This window comes from Xenopus laevis, chromosome 1L, assembly GCF_017654675.1.
Source record: "Xenopus laevis strain J_2021 chromosome 1L, Xenopus_laevis_v10.1, whole genome shotgun sequence".
Classification (NCBI taxonomy): domain Eukaryota; kingdom Metazoa; phylum Chordata; class Amphibia; order Anura; family Pipidae; genus Xenopus; species Xenopus laevis.
This window is the reverse complement of record NC_054371.1, coordinates 88,179,090-88,185,089: the sequence shown is the minus strand read 5'-3', so window position 1 is coordinate 88,185,089 and position 6,000 is coordinate 88,179,090. Positions and strand designations below refer to the sequence as shown.

Here is a 6,000-nt window from a genome sequence, read left to right as displayed (position 1 = left end):
ATTGGGGAAAAAACTCGAATACCTATAATTTATAGGCTAAAAAAATCAAATATCTCAAATTTATCGAGTTTTGAGTGCAAGCCAGAGTAAAAAAACTGAAAATCTTGAAAGCAAAAAAAATCTTCAAATGGTTAAAGGGATCTCTGCCGACTCCTACATGCCGACTTCTACGTGACCTCGACAAGTTTTAGCTGGAGTATTTTCGGATTTGGGCTTTTACCAGCTTTGGGGCATAATAAATCTCGAAAAATTTGAGTTTTTTAGTGAAACTCAAATTTTTCTAGAAAACGCAACTCAACCGTTGATAAATAATGTCCTTAATGCAAAAGGGCTACGTTTCTATTATAATTCCACAAAACAAATGAAATACGATTTTAAAGGGAGGTACTGTACACTTGTAAGGGGCAGGTTTAAGGATTGAGTTGTGTTTTCTGCGAAAATTCGAATTTTCGAGGTTATGTTTTTGGTCAAAAATCACATTCATCATCTAAAACCTGTCAAGATCATGTAGGAGTCAATGGCATTTGAATCATTTGAAGATGTTAAAAGCCTTTATGATGTTTGAGATTATTCCAGAGGGTTTTGCCTGAAAACTCGAACAATTCAAGAGATTTGAGGGGTTTTTTTCAAAGAAAATTCGGGTTGATAACCCTAAACTTGCTGAATCGAGATTTTTCTATTCAAGTTTTTTCTTAAATTAGAAACCATTTGAGTTGTGAGTTCATTCGAGGTATAAAAATCTCTAAAATTCAACATTTGATAAATAACTCCCTTAGTATTGTGTCCAGTATTTAACAAATACAAACGGATTCTATTCTATTTTATTTATTATATTTCTTCAATTCTGTTTTCAGATTCTGACGGATTTACTATGAGTCTAATGTGTTTAATGAATATATATATATATATATATATATATATATATATATATATATATATATATATATATATATATATATATATATATATATATATATATATATATATATTTGGCTGGTGTCACATATGCAACTTTGTTTGCCATGTTTTGACAATGAGGTCATTTTAGGGAAGAAGGAGTGATTGTGCTATTAAACATAGAGACTCATATAATCAAGGATTGGTTGCTATGAGTTATTTGCCAGGTACAAATTTGTCTGGAGTGCTTTCTATGTGTAAAGCATGTAATGGGACTTCTGCTTTGCCATTCCTAAGGAGAGGGACACAGTGGGTGCGTTTCTCTGCTAGTTTAGATACGTGAGTAGAGAAAACAATCTTCTGCCTTCTGCTGCTGTGTCTGCAAATCCACTGACTGGCATGGTATCAGCCTATGAACACACATAATTATGCCATGAAAATGCATACTTACCCATTTCAGTGCTTCCCCACGTGTGTTGCCCTAACATGACGATGCCTCACCTGTGTATTTACAGACAGCGAATCAAGTTTTCTCTGCTCCCTGTGCCCTTGGCCTCAGGAATGGCCAACTATGTCAACTATGTCCAGTCTATACATTTGATTTTCATGTTAATTGTTTTCTCTTCATAAGATTATACTGACAGTAAAGTCTAAGGGAAGTTAATTGCATTAATAATTGCAATATAGAAAATAATACATTAAACTGAAACTGCCTTTTCTATGACAGTGTATTGTTTATGTAATTTTTTTCTGGCAAGCATATTTTGACTGTGAATTTCAATTATGACTTCATATTTAAAACATTAAAAGTACCTTCATTACATTGTCGGTAAGTGCATTTTGTGAAATTCAAACATTTAATTCTGTGAATAAGAAAAGCTCAGAAGGGATTAATTATTTACATGTCAAAGTGGCAAAGCATTAAAAAGCATAAAGAGTTTCCTTGTCCATAAAAATTACAATTCATAGCAATGCAATGTGTTTTATTCCACTTAATTCATGTCTATGAAACAGAACACTCTTCAAGCAGTTTTGTTTATAAAAACTTTTATGCTGAACTAGAGAAGAGCCAGCTGGTGAAGATTTGATTCATTGTTGCAGTTGTTCAGAAGGTTCAGGTTTCACAAAAACAGCACCCCAAAAGGACTGTCCTAACAGCAGAGGCATAAAGGTTCATTTTTGAACTGGCAGCTTGCACTGTGCAAAAAGAAGTCCAATCTTCAATTTGCAGCTGCCCCATGAATACAGTGTTCTTAAACACTGTGGCATACCTCCCAATATTTGAAAAAGGAAAAGTGGGACAAAAACATATGCTGCGCTCATTGCAACAAACATTTTTTTGCCCACTCCCATTTTATGACCACACTCCCTAATTACCATGTCCATTTTACAAAATTTGGCAGGTTATGAAAGTTTGATCACATTTTTTGGAGTTTTAATGCAATGTTTCATGTGTTATAACAGTTTTGCTAAAGAAAGTGAATTGCCCTTTAAGCTGCTAGTCTCAGTTCTCCCAAGAGACATGTTAATCTTAAATAGTTACCATTGTATCTTTGCTTATCTTAAATTGTTACAAAAGCATTTAAGTGCAGCTGCTTACTGTTCTGGGCTCTCTGCCAAAAAACCTTTTTTAATTAAGCTTCAGAAACTTTGTATCTTTTTTGGCGTTAGTGCAGGAGATCAGAGAGAAAAGTTGGGACATTTCAGTAAGAACCCCGGGACTGCGGGTTGAGCTGTCAAAATTGGGACTGTCCTGAAGAAAACGGGACAGTTGGGAGGTGTAACTGTGGGTGGGCACAGGGATGCATTCAGGCTGAAAGCTAGAGGAAGCTAAATTTGATGGACATATTTCATTTTTAACATGTCGTTAATTCCTCCTTACCTCGTTCACCTTTAAGTTAACTTTTAGTATGTTATAGAATGGCTAATTCTAAGCCCCTTTTCACTTGGCCTTCATTTTTCTTTTTAATAGATTTAGAATTACAGTAGAACCCCCATTTTACGTTTTTCAGGGGACCATAAACAATTATGTAAAATCCAGGAAAATGTAAAATCAGGGAAGTATGTTATACATGATATATAGGTGGGACCACAGAACAACAATGTAAAATGAGGGGAAACTTAAAATCAGGGGATGCAAAATATGGGTTCTACTGTATCTGCCTTCTTCTTCTGACTTTTTCTGACTTTCAAATGAGGATCATTGACCCCATAGAAAAATAATGCTCAGTAAGGCTACAAATCTATTGTTATTGCTACATTTTGTAACTAGTTTGCTGTTCATCCATCTCCTATTCATATTCTAGTCTCTTATTCAAATCAATGCTTAGTTGCTATGGTATTTTGGACCCCTAGGGTCTTGCTGAATTAGCAAACTGGAGAGATGTTGAATAAAAAGCTAAATATCTCCAAAAACACAAATAAAAACCAATTGCATATTGACTCAGAATATCACTCTCTACATAAATGCTTACATTTAATTTAAAGATGACCAACCCCTTTAAAGCGATTCTGACACGTTCCTATAAAAATCATAGGAACGTGTCAGTATGAAGAAAATGCTGCACATAAAATATTTCCTGCAAAGGCCCCTCCGCAAATCCGCCCCCAGCCCTGCGCACCTTTCTCAGCCGAATCGGTTCCTGCACTGACTGATCTTCCGGGTTGCTTCACTGATGCAGGGCTGGGGGCGGAGCGATCCTTCCATAGGCTGAAGTCCAGTTGTGATATGTAATCGGCCAATGGAAGGATCGCGCCACCCCCAGCCCTGCGTCAGTGAAGCAAACCGGAAGATGTAGGAAACAGTTGAAGAGATTTAGTCAGCATTTCAATTCAGTTGAAGAGATCTTTTAGGTGGGTCGGAGGGTCGGATGAGTGCGGGTTTGCTGGGCTGGGGCGGCTTTGCGGGGGGCTTTGATGGGAAATATTTTGTGTGCAGCATTTTCTTCATACTGACACGTTCCTATGATTTTTTTAGGAAAGTGTCAGTATCACTTTAAGCAAGCCTTGAACAGATAACATAGAGCAGCAAGATTCCCTATCATAACATTGTCTTTGTATGATATATAATGATATATATCTTTATTTGTATATGATATGCATATATCATTATATGTATGATATATAATTTTGCCATAAAAGTATTTGCTCAATGCTTGTACATAACTTCTCAGATCCTCTAAAAGGGGGCTGCCATATTTGTGCAGCAGTACCTTATTAGCATTAGACAGACTGAGAAGGGGCAGTCAGGTTGGCAAAACAGTCCGGTTTAGATAACTTCAAGTGACAATGACTTAAAAAAGCAGACCTATCACTGACCTACAGGTAACTTTTAATGCACATTAAAGAGTAGTATCTAGTAGAAGTAAATCTATAGCAACTGGACTTGCTGATTAATCATTGAAGACGTTTCACTACCTGAGCAGCTTCTTCAGTTCAAGGATTAATCAGCAAGTCCAGTTGCTCTAGATTTACTTCTACTAGATATACCATGACCTGGATGAATGAAAACCTTTATCAACATATTAAAGAGTAGTATTTTAGTGCCAGTATCACTTTAAATAATGCTATGCTAAAGGAGCAAGATTACTGTACATATACAATAAATCTGCAGGGCTTAATTTACACTGTGTAATAGCTGGGATTTCAGATGCTCAGGTTTAGCAAAAGGAAATTCAGGAAATAATTCAATAAAGTGTATTATATAATAAATACATTAAACATATATTAGCAAAGTACTTTTTAAATGAAAATAAACTAAAATATAAATTTGGAAAAGTTCAACTGTACTAAGAATTGTTCTCAAGCAGTTCTTCACTGTACTCAGTCATTTAATTGGCAAAGCAAGGCTGACCCCTTGGATATCCTGTAATCGCTTTGTTGGCTTGATGTAAAAGCACAGTCATAACAAGGTTAGCGGAATGACCTGGGAGGAAAAAAAAGACCATTATGACCTGAACTTTTCCACATAACACTTAATCATCATTATGTTAACGCTTAAAGGACAAGGTAAGTTAAACTAAAGAAGTAGCTAGAAATGTTGTACATTATGTTTTGGGCTTCTGTACCAGCCCTAGGCAACCACAGCCCTTTAGCAGTGAAGATATGTGCCTACAAATATGCTTCAGCAGCTCTCCATCTTCTTTTCTGCTGATTCACTGCACATGCTCTGTGCTGCTGTCACTTACTCGGCTTAGGGACAGACACAATATATAGTACACATAGAATATACTGTAAATGTCACAGTAAAAGACTGATTAGTAAGTAATACAGATAATTAATACATGGCAGCACAGAAACCAGTGCAACTAGCATGAGAATCCAGTAACGTACCAAGAAGGGGACGGGGCCCTGGTGCGGGATGCGCAGCTGGGCCCCCCCATCCGTATGCCCGGAATCGCCTGGAAATGGGTGCGTGCTAGCTGCCGGGGGGCCCCGAGGGGTGCAGGCCCTGGCCCAATCGCACCCCCTGCTCCCCCGGTAGTTACGCCACTGTGAGAATTTAATAATCAGCCCTATAGCATCAGCTTATTTTACAGGCCAAACTCATTAGCTTCTAAACAGCTGCTCAGAGACCACTGAGCATGTGAGTGTTGCAGTCACTTCCCAAGATGGTGACCCCCTGTGACAAGTCTGAAGTCCTGAATCATTGCTGATATTGGCAACCTGGGTTTGCTGTGTATAATAAACTGTTGCAGTTAGCTGTGACTTGCTATATTTGTAGTAAAAGAAAAAATACTGTACCACTATATTGATGGGTAATACTTCTCCAAACATTATAGTTCTCATGGCTTCTGTTACTGTTGCTTGGTCATGTATTGTGGGAGAACGTTGTAATGAAAGATAATAGGCAAGTTATACTTTCGTGAATGATTCTGAAGGGTGCATATTAAAACAAATGCTTGTTAGAGATCAATTTGAGTCTCATTTAGTCAACAACATTGGACTCAATAATGTACTGCATACTGTATGTTTAATTTATATAATTAAAATGTTCAATCTATCAACTAATTGTTCTCAGGCTAGTACACCAAAAAAATACATTCACCAATTTATACCTCAGTTTTCAGAAATGAACTGAACTCAGGCGTAGGGATGACTCTT

The 6,000-nt window shown here is 37.0% G+C and overlaps 1 pseudogene; it reads right to left on the bottom strand.

The window, feature by feature from the left end:
- Window positions 1–1,223: 1,223 nt before the first annotated feature.
- LOC108719654 overlaps window positions 1,224–6,000 on the bottom strand; it is a 95,841-nt pseudogene continuing 91,064 nt past the window's right edge.